At 45.2% G+C, this 25,195-nt stretch overlaps 1 pseudogene; it reads left to right on the top strand.

Moving 5' to 3' along the window:
* LOC118361439 (testis-expressed protein 2-like) overlaps positions 1-25,195 on the top strand; it is a 50,317-nt pseudogene that overhangs the window by 3,229 nt on the left and 21,893 nt on the right.

Below are 25,195 nucleotides of genomic sequence, written 5' to 3'. Positions count from 1 at the left end.
CTGACTAATTGACAGGCGTTTTACTCTGACTAACTGACAGGCATTTCACTCTGACTAACTGACAGGTGTTTCACTCTGACTAACTGATAGGCGTTTCACTCTGACTAACTGACAGGTGTTTCACTCTGACTAACTGACAGGTGTTTCACTCTGACTAACTGACAGGTGTTTCACTCTGACCAACTGATAGGCGTTTCACTCTGACTAACTGACAGGTGTTTCACTCTGACTAACTGACAGGTGTTTCACTCTGACTAACTGATAGGCGTTTCACTCTGACCAACTGATAGGCGTTTCACTCTGACTAATTGACAGGCGTTTTACTCTGACTAACTGACAGGTGTTTCACTCTGACTAACTGATAGGCGATTCACTCTGACTAATTGACAGGCGTTTTACTCTGACTAACTGACAGGCATTTCACTCTGACTAACTGATAGGCGTTTCACTCTGACTAACTGACAGGTGTTTCACTCTGACTAACTGACAGGTGTTTCACTCTAACTAACTGACAGGTGTTTCACTCTGACCAACTGATAGGCGTTTCACTCTGACTAACTGACAGGTGTTTCACTCTGACTAACTGACAGGTGTTTCACTCTGACTAACTGACAGGTGTTTCACTCTGACCAACTGATAGGCGTTTCACTCTGACTAACTGACAGGTGTTTCACTCTGACTAACTGACAGGTGTTTCACTCTGACTAACTGATAGGCGTTTCACTCTGACCAACTGATAGGCGTTTCACTCTGACTAATTGACAGGCGTTTTACTCTGACTAACTGACAGGTGTTTCACTCTGACTAACTGATAGGCGTTTCACTCTGACTAACTGACAGGTGTTTCACTCTGACTAACTGACAGGCGTTTTACTCTGACTAACTGACAGGCGTTTCACTCTGACTAACTGATAGGCGTTTCACTCTGACTAACTGACAGGTGTTTCACTCTGACTAACTGACAGGTGTTTCACTCTGACTAACTGACAGGTGTTTCACTCTGACCAACTGATAGGCGTTTCACTCTGACTAACTGACAGGTGTTTCACTCTGACTAACTGACAGGTGTTTCACTCTGACTAACTGATAGGCGTTTCACTCTGACTAATTGACAGGCGTTTTACTCTGACTAACTGACAGGCATTTCACTCTGACTAACTGACTAATTGACAGGCGTTTTACTCTGACTAACTGACAGGCGTTTTACTCTGACTAACTGACAGGTGTTTCACTCTGACTAACTGATAGGCGTTTCACTCTGACTAATTGACAGGCGTTTTACTCTGACTAACTGACAGGTGTTTCACTCTGACTAACTGACAGGTGTTTCACTCTGACCAACTGATAGGCGTTTCACTCTGACCAACTGATAGGCGTTTCACTCTGACTAACTGACAGGTGTTTCACTCTGACTAACTGACAGGCGTTTCACTCTGACTAACTGACAAGTGTTTCACTCTTTGACTAAGTGACATGCGTTACACTCTGAATAACTGACAGGTGTTTCACTCTGACTAACTGACAGGTGTTTCACTCTGACTAACTGACAGGTGTTTCACTCTCTGACTAACTGATAGGCGTTTCACTCTGACTAACTGACAGGTGTTTCACTCTGACTAACTGACAGGTGTTTCACTCTGACTAACTGATAGGCGTTTCACTCTGACCAACTGATAGGCGTTTCACTCTGACTAATTGACAGGCGTTTTACTCTGACTAACTGACAGGTGTTTCACTCTGACTAACTGACAGGTGTTTCACTCTGACCAACTGATAGGCGTTTCACTCTGACCAACTGATAGGCGTTTCACTCTGACTAACTGACAGGTGTTTCACTCTGACTAACTGACAGGCGTTTCACTCTGACTAACTGACAAGTGTTTCACTCTTTGACTAAGTGACATGCGTTACACTCTGAATAACTGACAGGTGTTTCACTCTGACTAACTGACAGGTGTTTCACTCTGACTAACTGACAGGTGTTTCACTCTCTGACTAACTGATAGGCGTTTCACTCTGACTAACTGACAGGTGTTTCACTCTGACTAACTGACAGGTGTTTCACTCTGACTAACTGATAGGCGTTTCACTCTGACCAACTGATAGGCGTTTCACTCTGACTAATTGACAGGCGTTTTACTCTGACTAACTGACAGGTGTTTCACTCTGACTAACTGATAGGCGTTTCACTCTGACTAATTGACAGGCGTTTTACTCTGACTAACTGACAGGCATTTCACTCTGACTAACTGATAGGCGTTTCACTCTGACTAACTGACAGGTGTTTCACTCTGACTAACTGACAGGTGTTTCACTCTGACTAACTGACAGGTGTTTCACTCTGACTAACTGACAGGTGTTTCACTCTGACCAACTGATAGGCGTTTCACTCTGACTAACTGACAGGTGTTTCACTCTGACTAACTGACAGGTGTTTCACTCTGACTAACTGACAGGCGTTTCACTCTGACCAACTGACAAGTGTTTCACTCTCGGACTAACTGACATGCGTTACACTCTGAATAACTGACAGGCGTTTCACTCTGACTAACTGACAGGTGTTTCACTCTGACTAACTGACAGGTGTTTCACTCTCTGACTAACTGATAGGCGTTTCACTCTGACTAACTGACAGGTGTTTCACTCTGACTAACTGACAGGTGTTTCACTCTGACTAACTGATAGGCGTTTCACTCTGACCAACTGATAGGCGTTTCACTCTGACTAATTGACAGGCGTTTTACTCTGACTAACTGACAGGTGTTTCACTCTGACTAACTGACAGGTGTTTCACTCTGACCAACTGATAGGCGTTTCACTCTGACCAACTGATAGGCGTTTCACTCTGACTAACTGACAGGTGTTTCACTCTGACTAACTGACAGGCGTTTCACTCTGACTAACTGACAAGTGTTTCACTCTTTGACTAAGTGACATGCGTTACACTCTGAATAACTGACAGGTGTTTCACTCTGACTAACTGACAGGTGTTTCACTCTGACTAACTGACAGGTGTTTCACTCTCTGACTAACTGATAGGCGTTTCACTCTGACTAACTGACAGGTGTTTCACTCTGACTAACTGACAGGTGTTTCACTCTGACTAACTGATAGGCGTTTCACTCTGACCAACTGATAGGCGTTTCACTCTGACTAATTGACAGGCGTTTTACTCTGACTAACTGACAGGTGTTTCACTCTGACTAACTGATAGGCGTTTCACTCTGACTAATTGACAGGCGTTTTACTCTGACTAACTGACAGGCATTTCACTCTGACTAACTGATAGGCGTTTCACTCTGACTAACTGACAGGTGTTTCACTCTGACTAACTGACAGGTGTTTCACTCTGACTAACTGACAGGTGTTTCACTCTGACTAACTGACAGGTGTTTCACTCTGACCAACTGATAGGCGTTTCACTCTGACTAACTGACAGGTGTTTCACTCTGACTAACTGACAGGTGTTTCACTCTGACTAACTGATAGGCGTTTCACTCTGACTAATTGACAGGCGTTTTACTCTGACTAACTGACAGGCATTTCACTCTGACTAACTGACAGGTGTTTCACTCTGACTAACTGATAGGCGTTTCACTCTGACTAACTGACAGGTGTTTCACTCTGACTAACTGACAGGTGTTTCACTCTGACCAACTGATAGGCGTTTCACTCTGACTAACTGATAGGCGTTTCACTCTGACTAACTGACAGGTGTTTCACTCTGACTAACTGACAGGTGTTTCACTCTGACCAACTGATAGGCGTTTCACTCTGACTAACTGACAAGTGTTTCACTCTGACTAACTGACAGGCGTTTCACTCTGACTAACTGACAAGTGTTTCACTCTTTGACTAAGTGACATGCGTTACACTCTGAATAACTGACAGGTGTTTCACTCTGACTAACTGACAGGTGTTTCACTCTGACTAACTGACAGGTGTTTCACTCTCTGACTAATTGACAGGCGTTTTACTCTGACTAACTGACAGGTGTTTCACTCTGACTAACTGATAGGCGTTTCACTCTGACTAATTGACAGGCGTTTTACTCTGACTAACTGACAGGCATTTCACTCTGACTAATTGACAGGCGTTTTACTCTGACTAACTGACAGGTGTTTCACTCTGACTAACTGATAGGCGTTTCACTCTGACTAATTGACAGGCGTTTTACTCTGACTAACTGACAGGTGTTTCACTCTGACTAACTGACAGGTGTTTCACTCTGACCAACTGATAGGCGTTTCACTCTGACCAACTGATAGGCGTTTCACTCTGACTAACTGACAGGTGTTTCACTCTGACTAACTGACAGGCGTTTCACTCTGACTAACTGACAAGTGTTTCACTCTTTGACTAAGTGACATGCGTTACACTCTGAATAACTGACAGGTGTTTCACTCTGACTAACTGACAGGTGTTTCACTCTGACTAACTGACAGGTGTTTCACTCTCTGACTAACTGATAGGCGTTTCACTCTGACTAACTGACAGGTGTTTCACTCTGACTAACTGACAGGTGTTTCACTCTGACTAACTGATAGGCGTTTCACTCTGACCAACTGATAGGCGTTTCACTCTGACTAATTGACAGGCGTTTTACTCTGACTAACTGACAGGTGTTTCACTCTGACTAACTGATAGGCGTTTCACTCTGACTAATTGACAGGCGTTTTACTCTGACTAACTGACAGGCATTTCACTCTGACTAACTGATAGGCGTTTCACTCTGACTAACTGACAGGTGTTTCACTCTGACTAACTGACAGGTGTTTCACTCTGACTAACTGACAGGTGTTTCACTCTGACTAACTGACAGGTGTTTCACTCTGACCAACTGATAGGCGTTTCACTCTGACTAACTGACAGGTGTTTCACTCTGACTAACTGACAGGTGTTTCACTCTGACTAACTGATAGGCGTTTCACTCTGACTAATTGACAGGCGTTTTACTCTGACTAACTGACAGGCATTTCACTCTGACTAACTGACAGGTGTTTCACTCTGACTAACTGATAGGCGTTTCACTCTGACTAACTGACAGGTGTTTCACTCTGACTAACTGACAGGTGTTTCACTCTGACCAACTGATAGGCGTTTCACTCTGACTAACTGATAGGCGTTTCACTCTGACTAACTGACAGGTGTTTCACTCTGACTAACTGACAGGTGTTTCACTCTGACCAACTGATAGGCGTTTCACTCTGACTAACTGACAGGTGTTTCACTCTGACTAACTGACAGGCGTTTCACTCTGACTAACTGACAAGTGTTTCACTCTTTGACTAAGTGACATGCGTTACACTCTGACTAACTGACAGGTGTTTCACTCTGACTAACTGACAGGTGTTTCACTCTGACTAACTGACAGGTGTTTCACTCTCTGACTAATTGACAGGCGTTTTACTCTGACTAACTGACAGGTGTTTCACTCTGACTAACTGATAGGCGTTTCACTCTGACTAATTGACAGGCGTTTTACTCTGACTAACTGACAGGCATTTCACTCTGACTAACTGATAGGCGTTTCACTCTGACTAACTGACAGGTGTTTCACTCTGACTAACTGACAGGTGTTTCACTCTGACTAACTGACAGGTGTTTCACTCTGACTAACTGACAGGTGTTTCACTCTGACCAACTGATAGGCGTTTCACTCTGACTAACTGACAGGTGTTTCACTCTGACTAACTGACAGGTGTTTCACTCTGACTAACTGATAGGCGTTTCACTCTGACTAATTGACAGGCGTTTTACTCTGACTAACTGACAGGCATTTCACTCTGACTAACTGACAGGTGTTTCACTCTGACTAACTGATAGGCGTTTCACTCTGACTAACTGACAGGTGTTTCACTCTGACTAACTGACAGGTGTTTCACTCTGACCAACTGATAGGCGTTTCACTCTGACTAACTGATAGGCGTTTCACTCTGACTAACTGACAGGTGTTTCACTCTGACTAACTGACAGGTGTTTCACTCTGACCAACTGATAGGCGTTTCACTCTGACTAACTGACAGGTGTTTCACTCTGACTAACTGACAGGCGTTTCACTCTGACTAACTGACAAGTGTTTCACTCTTTGACTAAGTGACATGCGTTACACTCTGAATAACTGACAGGTGTTTCACTCTGACTAACTGACAGGTGTTTCACTCTGACTAACTGACAGGTGTTTCACTCTCTGACTAACTGATAGGTGTTTCACTCTGACTAACTGACAGGTGTTTCACTCTGACCAACTGATAGGCGTTTCACTCTGACTAACTGACAGGTGTTTCACTCTGACTAACTGACAGGTGTTTCACTCTGACTAACTGATAGGCGTTTCACTCTGACTAATTGACAGGCGTTTTACTCTGACTAACTGACAGGCATTTCACTCTGACTAATTGACAGGCGTTTTACTCTGACTAACTGACAGGTGTTTCACTCTGACTAACTGATAGGCGTTTCACTCTGACTAATTGACAGGCGTTTTACTCTGACTAACTGACAGGTGTTTCACTCTGACTAACTGACAGGTGTTTCACTCTGACCAACTGATAGGCGTTTCACTCTGACCAACTGATAGGCGTTTCACTCTGACTAACTGACAGGTGTTTCACTCTGACTAACTGACAGGTGTTTCACTCTGACCAACTGATAGGCGTTTCACTCTGACTAACTGACAGGTGTTTCACTCTGACTAACTGACAGGCGTTTCACTCTGACTAACTGACAAGTGTTTCACTCTTTGACTAAGTGACATGCGTTACACTCTGAATAACTGACAGGTGTTTCACTCTGACTAACTGACAGGTGTTTCACTCTGACTAACTGACAGGTGTTTCACTCTCTGACTAACTGATAGGCGTTTCACTCTGACTAACTGACAGGTGTTTCACTCTGACTAACTGACAGGTGTTTCACTCTGACTAACTGATAGGCGTTTCACTCTGACCAACTGATAGGCGTTTCACTCTGACTAATTGACAGGCGTTTTACTCTGACTAACTGACAGGTGTTTCACTCTGACTAACTGATAGGCGTTTCACTCTGACTAATTGACAGGCGTTTTACTCTGACTAACTGACAGGCATTTCACTCTGACTAACTGATAGGCGTTTCACTCTGACTAACTGACAGGTGTTTCACTCTGACTAACTGACAGGTGTTTCACTCTGACTAACTGACAGGTGTTTCACTCTGACTAACTGACAGGTGTTTCACTCTGACCAACTGATAGGCGTTTCACTCTGACTAACTGACAGGTGTTTCACTCTGACTAACTGACAGGTGTTTCACTCTGACTAACTGATAGGCGTTTCACTCTGACTAATTGACAGGCGTTTTACTCTGACTAACTGACAGGCATTTCACTCTGACTAACTGACAGGTGTTTCACTCTGACTAACTGATAGGCGTTTCACTCTGACTAACTGACAGGTGTTTCACTCTGACTAACTGACAGGTGTTTCACTCTGACCAACTGATAGGCGTTTCACTCTGACTAACTGATAGGCGTTTCACTCTGACTAACTGACAGGTGTTTCACTCTGACTAACTGACAGGTGTTTCACTCTGACCAACTGATAGGCGTTTCACTCTGACTAACTGACAGGTGTTTCACTCTGACTAACTGACAGGCGTTTCACTCTGACTAACTGACAAGTGTTTCACTCTTTGACTAAGTGACATGCGTTACACTCTGAATAACTGACAGGTGTTTCACTCTGACTAACTGACAGGTGTTTCACTCTGACTAACTGACAGGTGTTTCACTCTCTGACTAATTGACAGGCGTTTTACTCTGACTAACTGACAGGTGTTTCACTCTGACTAACTGATAGGCGTTTCACTCTGACTAATTGACAGGCGTTTTACTCTGACTAACTGACAGGCATTTCACTCTGACTAACTGATAGGCGTTTCACTCTGACTAACTGACAGGTGTTTCACTCTGACTAACTGACAGGTGTTTCACTCTGACTAACTGACAGGTGTTTCACTCTGACTAACTGACAGGTGTTTCACTCTGACCAACTGATAGGCGTTTCACTCTGACTAACTGACAGGTGTTTCACTCTGACTAACTGACAGGTGTTTCACTCTGACTAACTGATAGGCGTTTCACTCTGACTAATTGACAGGCGTTTTACTCTGACTAACTGACAGGCATTTCACTCTGACTAACTGACAGGTGTTTCACTCTGACTAACTGATAGGCGTTTCACTCTGACTAACTGACAGGTGTTTCACTCTGACTAACTGACAGGTGTTTCACTCTGACCAACTGATAGGCGTTTCACTCTGACTAACTGATAGGCGTTTCACTCTGACTAACTGACAGGTGTTTCACTCTGACTAACTGACAGGTGTTTCACTCTGACCAACTGATAGGCGTTTCACTCTGACTAACTGACAGGTGTTTCACTCTGACTAACTGACAGGCGTTTCACTCTGACTAACTGACAAGTGTTTCACTCTTTGACTAAGTGACATGCGTTACACTCTGAATAACTGACAGGTGTTTCACTCTGACTAACTGACAGGTGTTTCACTCTGACTAACTGACAGGTGTTTCACTCTCTGACTAACTGATAGGCGTTTCACTCTGACTAACTGACAGGTGTTTCACTCTGACAAACTGATAGGCGTTTCACTCTGACTAACTGACAGGTGTTTCACTCTGACTAACTGACAGGTGTTTCACTCTGACTAACTGACAGGTGTTTCACTCTGACTAACTGACAGGCGTTTCACTCTGACTAACTGACAAGTGTTTCACTCTCTGACTAAGTGACATGCGTTACACTCTGAATAACTGACAGGTGTTTCACTCTGACTAACTGACAGGTGTTTCACTCTGACCAACTGATAGGCGTTTCACTCTGACTAACTGACAGGTGTTTCACTCTGACCAACTGATAGGCGTTTCACTCTGACTAACTGACAGGTGTTTCACTCTGACTAACTGACAGGCGTTTCACTCTGACTAACTGACAGGTGTTTCACTCTGACTAGCTGACAGGTGTTTCACTCTGACTAACTGACAGGTGTTTCACTCTGACTAACACTCTGACTAACTGACAGGTGTTTCACTCTGACTAACTGACAGGTGTTTCACTCTGACTAACTGACAGGTGTTTCACTCTGACCAACTGATAGGCGTTTCACTCTGACTAACTGACAGGTGTTTCACTCTGACTAACTGACAGGTGTTTCACTCTGACTAACTGACAGGTGTTTCACTCTAACTAACTGACAGGCGTTTCACTCTGACCAACTGACAAGTGTTTCACTCTCGGACTAACTGACATGCGTTACACTCTGAATAACTGACAGGCGTTTCACTCTGACTAACTGACAGGTGTTTCACTCTGACTAACTGACAGGCGTTTCACTCTGACTAACTGACAAGTGTTTCACTCTCGGACTAACTGACATGCGTTACACTCTGAATAACTGACAGGCATTACACTCTGAATAACTGACAGGCGTTTCACTCTGACTAACTGACAGGCGTTTCACTCTGACTAACTGACAGGTGTTTCACTCTGACTAACTGACAGGCGTTTCACTCTGACCAACTGACAAGTGTTTCACTCTCGGACTAACTGACATGCGTTACACTCTGAATAACTGACAGGTGATTCACTCTGACCAACTGACAGGTGTTTCACTCTGACCAACTGATAGGCGTTTCACTCTGACTAACTGATAGGTGTTTCACTCTGACTAACTGACAGATGTTACACTCTGACTAACTGACAGGTGTTTCACTCTGACTAACTGACAGGTGTTTCACTCTGACTAACTGACAGGTGTTTCACTCTTACCAACTGATAGGCGTTTCACTCTGACTAACTGACAGGTGTTTCACTCTGACAAACTGATAGGCGTTTCACTCTGACTAACTGACAGGTGTTTCACTCTGACTAACTGACAGACGTTTCACTCTGACTAACTGACAAGTGTTTCACTCTCTGACTAAGTGACATGCGTTACACTCTGAATAACTGACAGGTGTTTCACTCTGACTAACTGACAGGTGTTTCACTCTGACCAACTGATAGGCGTTTCACCCTGACTAACTGACAGGTGTTTCACTCTGACCAACTGATAGGTGTTTCACTCTGACTAACTGGCAGGTGTTTCACTCTGACTAACTGACAGGTGTTTCACTCTGACTAACTGACAGGTGTTTCACCATGACTAACTGACAGGTGTTTCACTCTGACTAACTGACAGGTGTTTCACTCTGACTAACTGACAGGTGTTTCACTCTGACTAACTGACAGGCGTTTCACTCTGACTAACTGACAAGTGTTTCACTCTCTGACTAAGTGACATGCGTTACACTCTGAATAACTGACAGGTGTTTCACTCTGACTAACTGACAGGTGTTTCACTCTGACCAACTGATAGGCGTTTCACTCTGACTAACTGACAGGTGTTTCACTCTGACCAACTGATAGGCGTTTCACTCTGACTAACTGACAGGTGTTTCACTCTGACTAACTGACAGGCGTTTCACTCTGACTAACTGACAGGTGTTTCACTCTGACTAACTGACAGGTGTTTCACTCTGACTAACTGACAGGTGTTTCACTCTGACTAACACTCTGACTAACTGACAGGTGTTTCACTCTGACTAACTGACAGGTGTTTCACTCTGACTAACTGACAGGTGTTTCACTCTGACCAACTGATAGGCGTTTCACTCTGACTAACTGACAGGTGTTTCACTCTGACTAACTGACAGGTGTTTCACTCTGACTAACTGACAGGTGTTTCACTCTAACTAACTGACAGGCGTTTCACTCTGACCAACTGACAAGTGTTTCACTCTCGGACTAACTGACATGCGTTACACTCTGAATAACTGACAGGCGTTTCACTCTGACTAACTGACAGGTGTTTCACTCTGACTAACTGACAGGCGTTTCACTCTGACTAACTGACAAGTGTTTCACTCTCGGACTAACTGACATGCGTTACACTCTGAATAACTGACAGGCGTTACACTCTGAATAACTGACAGGCGTTTCACTCTGACTAACTGACAGGCGTTTCACTCTGACTAACTGACAGGTGTTTCACTCTGACTAACTGACAGGCGTTTCACTCTGACCAACTGACAAGTGTTTCACTCTCGGACTAACTGACATGCGTTACACTCTGAATAACTGACAGGTGATTCACTCTGACCAACTGACAGGTGTTTCACTCTGACCAACTGATAGGCGTTTCACTCTGACTAACTGATAGGTGTTTCACTCTGACTAACTGACAGATGTTACACTCTGACTAACTGACAGGTGTTTCACTCTTACCAACTGACAGGTGTTTCACTCTGATTAACTGACAGGTGTTTCACTCTGACAAACTGATAGGCGTTTCACTCTGACTAACTGACAGGTGTTTCACTCTGACTAACTGACAGACGTTTCACTCTGACTAACTGACAAGTGTTTCACTCTCTGACTAAGTGACATGCGTTACACTCTGAATAACTGACAGGTGTTTCACTCTGACTAACTGACAGGTGTTTCACTCTGACCAACTGATAGGCGTTTCACCCTGACTAACTGACAGGTGTTTCACTCTGACCAACTGATAGGTGTTTCACTCTGACTAACTGGCAGGTGTTTCACTCTGACTAACTGACAGGTGTTTCACTCTGACTAACTGACAGGTGTTTCACTCTGACTAACTGACAGGTGTTTCACTCTGACTAACTGACAGGTGTTTCACTCTGACTAACTGACAGGTGTTTCACTCTGACCAACTGATAGGCGTTTCACTCTGACTAACTGACAGGTGTTTCACTCTGACTAACTGACAGGTGTTTCACTCTGACTAACTGACAGGTGTTTCACTCTGACTAACTGACAGGCGTTTCACTCTGACCAACTGACAAGTGTTTCACTCTCGGACTAACTGACATGCGTTACACTCTGAATAACTGACAGGCGTTTCACTCTGACTAACTGACAGGTGTTTCACTCTGACTAACTGACAGGCGTTTCACTCTGACTAACTGACAAGTGTTTCACTCACTGACTAAGTGACATGCGTTACACTCTGAATAACTGACAGGTGATTCACTCTGACCAACTGACAGGTGTTTCACTCTGACCAACTGATAGGCGTTTCATTCTGACTAACTGATAGGTGTTTCACTCTGACTAACTGACAGGTGTTACACTCTGACTAACTGACAGGCGTTTCACTCTGACTAACTGACAGGTGTTTCACTCTGACTAACTGACAGGTGTTTCACTCTGACTAACTGACAGGTGTTTCACTCTGACTAACTGACAGGTGTTTCACTCTGACTAACTGACAGGCGTTTCACTCTGACTAACTGACAAGTGTTTCACTCTCTGACTAAGTGACATGCCTTACACTCTGAATAACTGACAGGTGTTTCACTCTGACTAACTGACAGGTGTTTCACTCTCTGACTAACTGATAGTGGTTTCACTCTGACTAACTGACAGGTGTTTCACTCTGACTAACTGATAGGCGTTTCACTCTGACTAACTGACAGGTGTTTCACTCTCTGACTAAGTGACAGGTGTTTCACTCTGACTAACTGATAGGCGTTTCACTCTGACTAACTGACAGGCGTTTCACTCTGACTAACTGACAAGTGTTTCACTCTCTGACTAAGTGACAGGTGTTTCACTCTCTGACTAAGTGACAGGTGTTTCACTCTGACTAACTGACAGGCGTTTCACTCTGACTAACTGATAGGCGTTTCACTCTGACTGACAGGTGTTTCACTCTGACTAACTGACAGGTGTTTCACTCTGACCAACTGATAGGCGTTTCACTCTGACTAACTGACAGGTGTTTCACTCTGACTAACTGACAGGTGTTTCACTCTGACTAACTGACAGGTGTTTCACTCTGACCAACTGATAGGCGTTTCACTCTGACTAACTGACAGGTGTTTCACTCTGACCAACTGATAGGCGTTTCACTCTGACTAACTGACAGGTGTTTCACTCTGACTAACTGACAGGTGTTTCACTCTGACTAACTGACAGGCGTTTCACTCTGACTAACTGACAAGTGTTTCACTCTCTGACTATTTGACATGCGTTACACTCTGAATAACTGACAGGCGTTTCACTCTGACTAACTGACAGGTGTTTCACTCTTACTAACTGACAGGTTTTTCACTCTGACTAACTGACAGGTGTTTCACTCTGACTAACTGACAGGTGTTTCACTCTGACTAACTGACAGGTGTTTCACTCTGACTAACTGACAGGTGTTTCACTCTGACTAACTGACAGGCGTTTCACTCTGACTAACTGACAAGTGTTTCACTCTCTGACTAAGTGACATGCGTTACACTCTGACTAACTGACAGGTGTTTCACTCTGACTAACTGACAGGTGTTTCACTCTGACTAACTGATAGGTGATTCACTCTGACCAACTGACAGGTGTTTCACTCTGACCAACTGATAGGCGTTTCACTCTGACTAACTGATAGGTGTTTCACTCTGACTAACTGACAGGTGTTTCACTCTGACTAACTGACAGGTGTTTCACTCTGACTAAGTGACATGCGTTACACTCTGAATAACTGACAGGCGTTTCACTCTGACTAACTGACAGGTGTTTCACTCTGACTAACTGACAGGTGTTTCACTCTGACTAACTGACAGGTGTTTCACTCTGACCAACTGATAGGCGTTTCACTCTGACTAACTGACAGGTGTTTCACTCTGACTAACTGACAGGTGTTTCACTCTGACTAACTGACAGGCGTTTCACTCTGACTAACTGATAGGCGTTTCACTCTGACTAACTGACAGGTGTTTCACTCTGACTAACTGACAGGTGTTTCACTCTGACCAACTGACAGGTGTTTCACTCTGACTAACTGACAGGTGTTTTGAAGGACAAGCTACTATTTTAGGACAAGATATTATCAATCGATGTAACAGCTCGTTGCACAACAGCTAGTGTTAGTCATTGAAGCATGCTTTTCGTGTATTCCCATGTGTCATTCAGGTATTCTCTCACAGTCTCACTATATAACTGGGTATGTTCCCATAGTCCCAGGGATGGATGAACGAGATGTTTGAGTACGACCCAGAGACTTACCACCCGTCCCTTACCCACTCTGTGTTCGCCACCCTGGAGGGGCACTGCCTCCGCCTGGACTACCCCAGGAACAACATCAGCCGTAGGGCCACCTATGACGAAAAGCCCCCCGAGGCTGTGGTTGTCAGCTCACGCTGCTTCCAGCTACAAAACGGCAAGGTTTGTCTGCTTGGTCTGTAAACTTACACTCACCGTTCAAAGCTTACCGTTTCATTTGAGGAAATAAACAAAACATAGAGATGCTGTGAAAGAATGAATAATAATGAGCCAACATATTAATGCTGTAGAGCTTGCAAACAAACAACATTTAGACTCTGCAATGACCTGACGGAGATCCTTGCAGGAAGGGAACAAACCAGCAAAGAACCTCCCTACAACCCTATACCTCTTCGGACTGTCAGGACAAGGTTACGAACCCGGGTCTCCGGAGTGAGAAACAGTCACTTAACCAACTGAGCCACGAATAGTCGGCAGAACCCAGAAGATGAGGCAGACACAGCAGTACTTGAGACGGTGTATTTAATGAAGTAAAAAGTGAAGTTCTTCAGGACAACATGTAACTCCACAACCTCAAAAGGAATTCCACAAGAACAAAGGTAATCCTCCAAGACAAAAAGGTAAATCCACAAGGTGGAAGGTATAGCATAAAAAGCCTTGAAAGATACTCAAAAATAAATAAACAAGAACAAAAAACAGAATTCCACAAGAGAGTCTACCGGGATCAACAAGAGTTCACAGGATACTAGGGCTGGGTGCTAACATACAAACACAGAGCAAAGAACTGAGGAAAACAAAGGGTTTAAATACAATCAGGGGAAACGAGGCACAGGTGCAAATAATAATGGGGATCAAGGGAAAAACAAAAGGTCAAAAAGCACAATGGGGGCATCTAGTGACCAAAAACCGGAACAACCCTGGCCAAATCCTGACACGGACGGACAGGAAGAGAGAAGGAGGAGTGGTTTCATCACTTCCTGTCCTCGTCCATGGTAATGGAGAAGGAGAAGGAAAGGCCTGGTAGATGTGTGACCAGATCAGGGGCCTGTTGCACAAAACTAGGATAAGGGATTAAGCCAGGATATCTTGGTGATCCTGGCTCAATTGATCCGTAATCCGGTTGCACTAAAGATGGATAGGGGGCAGGAGGATATGTTATGGTATAAATTACCATGGAGATTTATTCTGTGGAGCTAGCCTGCTCCAGACCAGGCTAAATTCCAGGATCTATTTAATCTCATCCCTAATGTCAGTCAGCAGTCACCACAAATGGAAACCAATAGTTATTTCACTGCTCACTATACATTGTTATCACATATAACTAGACCCACTGTCATTATTTAAATGTTTGTGATCATTAATTTCAATGATTTTGGATAAAAAATGATTTTTAGATGTTGCTATCATTAGATAATTTACAATTTCCCATAGACTATATATAAAATGATAGAATATTAGGGCCACAGAGGGAAAAAAAAGACAAGTCATAATATTGTAACCAGTTGTTTTAAAGGAGGACAGTTGTTAAAATGACAGATGCGGGGCATTTCGTGAAATTGTACTTCAGTATGGTTTCATAAACAAAGACATGCTGATGTGCCAGAATATTAAGTATCACATTGTCATAAGTATCAAAACTGTAAAAACAATATGTAGCTTTTCTGCAGAAAGAACCAGCCTCATAAATTTATGACTTTATCCTTTTTCTTCAGTGTGGCCCTAGTACTCTGTCATATAAACAAATACACATTCCATATGAATATAAAAACACAATGTGTAACATTATGTTCCTTTATTGAATAAGGACAAAACATCAGCTCCTTTCGAAACTGAAGTCACAGTGACTCTACAAGATGGAAAGCACAGAATCCAAGCATATTATACAAAATGATACATACACATTCAAAGGTCTGTATATAACACACCCTGCATGTCTGCACACTAAAATAAATGCAGGACAAATCCATACACATCAACTGAACAGACAAATGAATGGATGCAGTAGCCTCCCTGCAGCCTTGTATTACACACAGTATACCGCACAAACATCATAAGAGGCCAAATTCGTAAAAAAACGAACCCAAAAAAACCCAAATTCCTCTGCCACCGCAGGACATATTTAACCAAAATTGAAAGCACACATACTAACTAAAATAATTCAACACATATTGGTCCCTCAGCAGCCGACCACTGTCGTCATCAGGGAAGATTGCCGGATTGTCCCAGTCCATAGCTGGTGGCACTCTGGGGGCCCTCTCCTTCCTCAGGCAGGCCACATTGTGGAGGACAGCACAAGCCACAGTAATATCACATGCCCTAACAGGGCTGACCCTTAATTTGTGAAGGCAGTGAAAGCGTGCCTTCAGGAGGCCAAAGGTCATTTCAACTCTGGCCCTGGTCCTGGCATGGGCATGGCTGTAGGCCTGCTGTGCTTCCTGGGGGTCTGTGAAAGGTGTCAGGAGAAAAGGCTGGCAGCCATACCCCCTGTCTCCCAGCAACACACCAGAGAATTCACCTGTCAACACAAAATCTCATCATTACTACCTCATAAACACAGTGATATTCTTGACACAGCCATGATGGTTATAAATAGGGGTTGTGTGGCTTACCTTGTGATAGGCACTGATAGATTTCAGAGGCCCGAAAGATTCTGGAGTCATGGACTGAGCCAGGCCATTTTGCCACAACATTGCTGATCACGCAGTAGCGCCTCTTCAACCTCGGGAGGCTGAAGAAATTTGGCTTGTCACCAAAAGCATTCACAAACATCTACAGATGCACAATCGAGAGCATCCTGTCGGGCCGTATCACCGCCTGATACGGCAACTGCTCAGCCCATAAACGCAAGGCTCTCCAGAGGGTAGAGAGGTCTGCACAATGCATCACCGGGGGCAAACTACCGGCCCTCCAGGACACCTACACCACCCGATGTCACAGGAAGGCCATAAAGATCATCAAGGACAACAACCACCCGAGCCACTGCCTGTTCACCCCGCTATCATCCAGAAGGCGAGGTCAGTACATGTGCATCAAAGCAGGGCCCGAGAGACTGAAAAACAGCTTCTATCGCAAGGCCATCAGACTGTTAAACAGCCACCACTAACATTGAGTGGCTGCTGCCAACATACTGACTCAACTCCAGCCACTTTAATAATGGAAATTGATGGAAATGTATGTAAATAATGTATCACTAGCCACTTTAAACAATGCCACTTAATATAATGTTTACATACCCTACATTACTCATCTCATATGTATACTGTATGTATATACTGTACTCTATATCATCTACTGCATCTTGCCATCTTTATGTAATACATGTATCGCTAGCCACTTTAAGCTATGACACTTTTATGTTTACATACCCTACATTACTCATCTCATATGTGTATACTGTACTCGATACCATCTACATTTACACATTTACATTTAAGTCATTTAGCAGACGCTCTTATCCAGAGCGACTTACAAATTGGTGCATTCACCTTATGACATCCAGTGGAACAGTCACTTTACAATAGTGCATCTAAATCTTAAAAGGGGGGGTGAGAAGGATTACTTATCCTATCCTAGGTATTCCTTAAAGAGGTGGGGTTTCAGGTGTCTCCGGAAGGTGGTGATTGACTCCGCTGTCCTGGCGTCGTGAGGGAGTTTGTTCCACCATTGGGGGGCCAGAGCATCTTGCCTATGCCGTTCTGTACCATCACTCATTCATATATCTTTATGTACATATTCTTTATCCCTTTACACTTGTGTGTATTAGGTAGTTCTTGTGGAATTGTTAGATTACTTGTTAGATATTGTTGCACTGACGCAACTAGAAGCTCAAGCATTTCACTACATTCGCAATAACATCTGCTAACCATGTGTTTGTGACCAATACAATTGGATTTGATTTGTATATACTGACTCCGACATGTTCATTATTATGGCACACAGTGGAGATTGAATTTCGATATTGCAACAATGTTGAAAATGTCAGAGATAATAATGTCTAGATGCTTTTTACAGTGGAGATGAGATACTGTCGTCACTAGTTACCTCAGCTACAAAGCCATTTCTACAATTTCTCTTCCTAAAATGGGATTTTACACCTAACCCTAACCTTGATCCTAACTTTCAACACGGGAGCCTGCTGATTATTTTCTCACTATCTACTTGCGAGCTACTCGTTGACATTTACAATTACATTTAAGTCATTTAGCAGACGCTCTTATCCAGAGCGACTTACAAATTGGTGCATTCACCTTATGACATCCAGTGGAACAGCCACTTTACAATAGTGCATCTAAATATTTTAAGGGGGGGGGGGGTGAGAAGGATTACTTTATCCTATCCTAGGTATTCCTTAAAGAGGTGGGGTTTCAGGTGTCTCCGGAAGGTGGTGATTGACTCCGCTGTCCTGGCGTCGTGAGGGAGTTTGTTCCACCATTGGGGGGCCAGCGCAGCGAACAGTTTTGACTGGGCTGAGCGGGAACTGTACTTCCTCAGTGGTAGGGAGGCCAGCAGGCCAGAGGTGGATGAACGCAGTGCCCTTGTTTGGGTGTAGGGCCTGATCAGAGCCTGGAGGTACTGAGGTGCCGTTCCCCTCACAGCTCCGTAGGCAAGCACCATGGTCTTGTAGCGGATGCGAGCTTCAACTGGAAGCCAGTGGAGAGAGCGGAGGAGCGGGGTGACGTGAGAGAACTTGGGAAGGTTGAACACCAGACGGGCTGCGGCGTTCTGGATGAGTTGTAGGGGTTTAATGGCACAGGCAGGGAGCCCAGCCAACAGCGAGTTGCAGTAATCAAGACGGGAGATGACAAGTGCCTGGATTAGGACCTGCGCCGCTTCCTGTGTGAGGCAGGGTCGTACTCTGCGGATGTTGTAGAGCATGAACCTACAGGAACGGGCCACCGCCTTGATGTTAGTTGAGAACGACAGGGTGTTGTCCAGGATCACGCCAAGGTTCTTAGCGCTCTGGGAGGAGGACACAATGGAGTTGTCAACTGTGATGGCGAGATCATGGAACGGGCAGTCCTTCCCGGGAGGAAGAGGAGCTCCGTCTTGCCGAGGTTCAGCTTGAGGTGGTGATCCGTCATCCACACTGATATGTCTGCCAGACATGCAGAGATGCGATTCGCCACCTGGTCATCAGAAGGGGAAAGGAGAAGATTAATTGTGTGTCGTCTGCATAGCAATGATAGGAGAGACCATGTGAGGTTATGACAGAGCCAAGTGACTTGGTGTATAGCGAGAATAGGAGAGGGCCTAGAACAGAGCCCTGGGGGACACCAGTGGTGAGAGCGCGTGGTGAGGAGACAGATTCTCGCCACGCCACCTGGTAGGAGCGACCTGTCAGGTAGGACGCAATCCAAGCGTGGGCCGCGCCGGAGATGCCCAACTCGGAGAGGGTGGAGAGGAGGATCTGATGGTTCACAGTATCGAAGGCAGCCGATAGGTCTAGAAGGATGAGAGCAGAGGAGAGAGAGTTAGCTTTAGCAGTGCGGAGCGCCTCCGTGATACAGAGAAGAGCAGTCTCAGTTGAATGACTAGTCTTGAAACCTGACTGATTTGGATCAAGAAGGTCATTCTGAGAGAGATAGCGGGAGAGCTGTCCAAGGACGGCACGTTCAAGAGTTTTGGAGAGAAAAGAAAGAAGGGATACTGGTCTGTAGTTGTTGACATCGGAGGGATCGAGTGTAGGTTTTTTCAGAAGGGGTGCAACTCTCGCTCTCTTGAAGACGGAAGGGACGTAGCCAGCGGTCAGGGATGAGTTGATGAGCGAGGTGAGGTAAGGGAGAAGGTCTCCGGAAATGGTCTGGAGAAGAGAGGAGGGGATAGGGTCAAGCGGGCAGGTTGTTGGGCGGCCGGCCGTCACAAGACGCAAGATTTCATCTGGAGAGAGAGGGGAGAAAGAGGTCAGAGCACAGGGTAGGGCAGTGTGAGCAGAACCAGCGGTGTCGTTTGACTTAGCAAACGAGGATCGGATGTCGTCGACCTTCTTTTCAAAATGGTTGACGAAGTCATCTGCAGAGAGGGAGGAGGGGGAGGACGATTCAGGAGGGAGGAGAAGGTGGCAAAGAGCTTCCTAGGGTTAGAGGCAGATGCTTGGAATTTAGAGTGGTAGAAAGTGGCTTTAGCAGCAGAGACAGAGGAGGAAAATGTAGAGAGGAGGGAGTGAAAGGATGCCAGGTCCGCAGGGAGGCGAGTTTTCCTCCATTTCCGCTCGGCTGCCCGGAGCCCTGTTCTGTGAGCTCGCAATGAGTCGTCGAGCCACGGAGCGGGAGGGAGGACCGAGCCGGCCTGGAGGATAGGGGACATAGAGAGTCAAAGGATGCAGAAAGGGAGAAGAGGAGGGTTGAGGAGGCAGAATCAGGAGATAGGTTGGAGAAGGTTTGAGCAGAGGGAAGAGATGATAGGATGGAAGAGGAGAGAGTAGCGGGTGAGAGAGAGCGAAGGTTGGGACGGCGCGATACCATCCGAGTAGGGGCAGTGTGGGAAGTGTTGGATGAGAGCGTGAGGGAAAAGGATACAAGGTAGTGGTCGGAGACTTGGAGGGGAGTTGCAATGAGGTTAGTGGAAGAACAGCATCTAGTAAAGATGAGGTCGAGCGTATTGCCTGCCTTGTGAGTAGGGGGGTGAGAGGGTGAGGTCAAAAGAGGAGAGGAGTGGAAAGAAGGAGGCAGAGAGGAATGAGTCAAAGGTAGACGTGGGGAGGTTAAAGTCGCCCAGAACTGTGAGAGGTGAGCCTTATCAAGGCATCAAGCTCATTGATGAACTCTCCGAGGGGACCTGGAGGGCGATAAATGACAAGGATGTTAAGCTTGAAAGGGCTGGTAACTGTGACAGCATGGAATTCAAAGGAGGCGATAGACAGATGGGTAAGGGGAGAAAGAGAGAATGACCACTTGGGAGAGATGAGGATCCCGGTGCCACCACCCCGCTGACCTGAAGCTCTCGGGGTGTGCGAGAACACGTGGGCGGACGAAGAGAGAGCAGTAGGAGTAGCAGTGTTATCTGTGGTGATCCATGTTTCCGTCAGTGCCAAGAAGTCGAGGGACTGGAGGGAGGCATAGGCTGAGATGAACTCTGCCTTGTTGGCCGCAGATCGGCAGTTCCAGAGGCTACCGGAGACCTGGAACTCCACGTGGGTCGTGCGCGCTGGGACCACCAGATTAGGGTGGCCGCGGCCACGCGGTGTGGAGCGTTTGTATGGTCTGTGCAGAGAGGAGAGAACAGGGATAGACAGACACATAGTTGACAGGCTACAGAAGAGGCTACGCTAATGCAAGGAGATTGGAATGACAAGTGGACTACACGTCTCGAATGTTCAGAAAGTTAAGCTTACGTAGCAAGAATCTTATATACTAAAATGATTAAAATGATACAGTACTGCTGAAGTAGGCTAGCTGGCAGTGGCTGCGTTGTTGACTTTGTAGGCTAGCTGGCAGTGGCTGCGTTGTTGACACTACACTAATCAAGTCGTTCCGTTGAGTGTAATAGTTTCTACACTGGCTAGCTAGCAGTGTTGATTACGTTACGTTGCGTTAAAAGAACGACAATAGCTGGCTAGCTAACCTAGAAAATCGCTCTAGACTACACAATTATCTTTGATACAAAGACGGCTATGTAGCTAGCTATGTATCCATCCCATGAGCTACTGGACATGCAGTTTTCTGCTCAGATTTAGCCTTTGGTAGGCTGATGGAAGCAGTGGTGAGTAAATATGGATGCCAAGGGTAGCCAGCCTTCCCCCAAAAAATACCAACAAAAAAATGTAAAAACACATTAACTAATTTATCTTTCGTCTCTGTGTGTTTCCTTCAATTCACTAGAGAAAGCATCCCTCTGTCTCTTTATGTGCAGCCTATCTATCTGATGCTGTTTGGTCAAAAAGAGTATGATATTGTTGCCGCACGTAGCATTGTATGCAAGGGAAGCCCACGTGTATTTGGCCTCCCTTGATCTTTTTTTTATACAATAATTGCCCATCAGAATTGAGCTAAACTGAGCGAGCGCAACTGTGAATGTACCTGTCGCATCAAAAACAAGTGTCAGGGGAAGCCAGTTTGGTTTCGGCTTCACACCAATCACATTAAATCATAAGCCGAACGTCATTGACAGAGGAAAAAATGAATTGTTGCATCTCGTTGGTTATTGTCCTCCAGTAGCTAGCTAGCTAAAATTGTCCCTTTCCTAAAACGTCTTTGCAACTTGTGGCAACTCTCTGTGGTTCTAAATCAATAGTTGTTTAGTGGTCCGAAAACGTCTGCAACATTAACTTGATTGACCATGCTGTAGGTCATGTAACTGTTTGTTACATGCAATATGCGTTGTGGACTCCACCGGACAGATGTTGCTCTCCGGTTTTGTGATGAAACAAAGGTGTGGTGGAATTTATTCTGCCACTCTGTTTCTTCTTATTGTCTCAGCCTTTAGGACTATATATCACAGTGGCAAGGCATATGACCAAGGCATGTGGCAAGGCTTCCCCAGTGTTTTTCCCCATGCACTGCCACTGAATGGAAGGCTACTCAGTCTGTGCTGCAGCGAGGCCTAATCACACATACTCATCATGGTTCTGACAGGCAAAGTGAAAGGATACAATGAATTTGCTCGTTTTGCACGCAGCTCAAATGATATGTAACAACACCATTGGACCAAAACGATGGGACATGAAATGACGATACAAATGTAACAATAGCAAAACAAAATAGATGCCTTTCATTTTAAACACCAGTGGTGCAATTAGTGCTTTCTAACCGCACGCAACCAAAACAGTGGGCGGGACCAATGCAGCATTTCAGAGTCGTCAAAACCATTCATCTTGAGGCATGGAGTCCAAAATGCTATCCTTTAATTATTATTTCATATATTAAATGGACATATCTATTTTAATACAGCCTAGCTCAAAACACTACTAATCATTGAAAATAACAAATTACCCAATGGATCATGATCATTTTCTGTGGGGGTGCAAAAACATACGTTCACGCCCCTATTTTGCAGCTGCTCCGTTTCCTCCATTGTTCAGGCACCTTTGCCCCAGGCTAGTCCCTTGTGTTCAGGTCCATTTCTAGATTACAGATGCGTGAACATGCAGGAGAATGTAGTACTGTCGTGATGCTCTCAAGCACTTAACAACAAATGTTTCTGCCCTCACTCTGGTCTGTCCTGGTAGTAAACTGAACGGTGTTGCCCTCCATCTTTATTCCTACACCGTCCACTTAGGCCCTTGAAGCTAAATCCATCGCTGACAATATTGCACGTTTCCTTACAGATGCACTCTCATGTAACACTCTTAAAAGAAAATGATCACAACAACATCATATCTGTGAAGCAACAACTGTCATCTCTGTATTTAGATATGCCGATGGTGCAAGGGGTGAGCCCTTCAAGACGGTTCCAGGCTCGTTTGCTGGCCTCAGAGCAGCCCAGCCCCTTGCCCAGCCCACCCCTCAACAGCACAGAGACAAGCACAGCCATTTCCTGTGACCACCTGAATGAAACATCTAGAAATAGATAAATGGTCAATTGAAATAGTGTGTTAATCTGTAGTGGTGTATCTAATTCCCTACAGTGCACCTGTGATTTCCCAGAGTTCCTGGGGGAGGGCCAGACTGACTGGGTCAATGCCCTGATTGGTCAAATCTTCTTGGACTTCCTGCGTGAGAAATACTGGGCAGACATTGTCTCCAGAAAGATCCAGAAAAGGCTGAGCAGAATCAGAGTGAGTATGTGAGCTCTCATCGTGTAAAATCCTCTGTTTAGGAGTAAGGGGAGCTTGTATAAGATTTATATTTAGTCATTTGCTAGTAATATATAGCCTACATAATCACAACACCCAGTGGAAACAAGCAAAACAGAAGAGCTAGTTTGTTTGTTTGTTTGTGCCTGTGCAGCTGCCTTACTTCATGAATGAGCTGACTCTGACTGAACTGGACATGGGCTCCTGTCTGCCCCAAATCACCAGTGCATCCAGGCCTGTGGTCAACAGCAGAGGTGAGTGACAACCAGAGAGCGCACTCCACCTTTTTATACACTCCCTGACGTTTCTGCAATAATGGACAGGAGCTTTTCCAGACCATGTGACCTGATCAGGAGAAACTCTGGACCCAGTATCTCAGCCCACAGTACAGTAAATTAAACTCTACTCAGAGAACCAATTATTGAAAAACAATGACAATGTGTCATCCTCAGTCTAATCTGGATTCTGGAGGGGTACTTAGGATCGGATTAAATGGATTTGCCCTGATTATGAAGGTCTGAAAATTACCGTAAATTACGACAGATTATAATTCCCCAAAGGAATGATGGTGACACGTGTTGACTATGCGGGGGGAGCTCTGTATGAATCTGTAATTGATGATGTGTGATTGGAGAGGCATGGATGTGACGTGGGTCATTGACTAACTAACAAGCTGAGCCTGGTGCGGGTTGTGGTGTGGGCAGAGAGACAGGACGGTAGGACATCCAGACTAACTCTCTCTAGAGATACTAGCCAGGGGGCAGAGAGACAGGACGGTAGGACATCCAGACTAACTCTCTCTAGAGATACTAGCCAGGGGGCAGAGAGACAGGACGGTAGGACATCCAGACTAACTCTCTCTAGAGATACTAGCCAGGGGGCAGAGAGACAGGACGGTAGGACATCCAGACTAACTCTCTCTAGAGATACTAGCCAGGGGCAGAGAGACAGGACGGTAGAACATCCAGACTAACTCTCTCTAGAGATACTAGCCAGGGGGCAGAGAGACAGGACGGTAGGACATCCAGACTAACTCTCTCTAGAGATACTAGCCAGGGGGCAGAGAGACAGGACGGTAGGACATCCAGACTAACTCTCTCTAGAGATACTAGCCAGGGGGCAGAGAGACAGGACGGTAGGACATCCAGACTAACTCTCTCTAGAGATACTAGCCAGGGGGCAGAGAGACAGGACGGTAGGACATCCAGACTAACTCTCTCTAGAGATACTAGCCAGGGGGCAGAGAGACAGGACGGTAGGACATCCAGACTAACTCTCTCTAGAGATACTAGCCAGGGGGCAGAGAGACAGGACGGTAGGACATCCAGACTAACTCTCTCTAGAGATACTA

This window comes from Oncorhynchus keta, chromosome 2 (assembly GCF_023373465.1).
Source record: "Oncorhynchus keta strain PuntledgeMale-10-30-2019 chromosome 2, Oket_V2, whole genome shotgun sequence".
Classification (NCBI taxonomy): domain Eukaryota; kingdom Metazoa; phylum Chordata; class Actinopteri; order Salmoniformes; family Salmonidae; genus Oncorhynchus; species Oncorhynchus keta.
The sequence above is the reverse complement of the archived record's forward strand: the minus strand, read 5'-3'. Positions and strand labels throughout refer to the sequence as shown.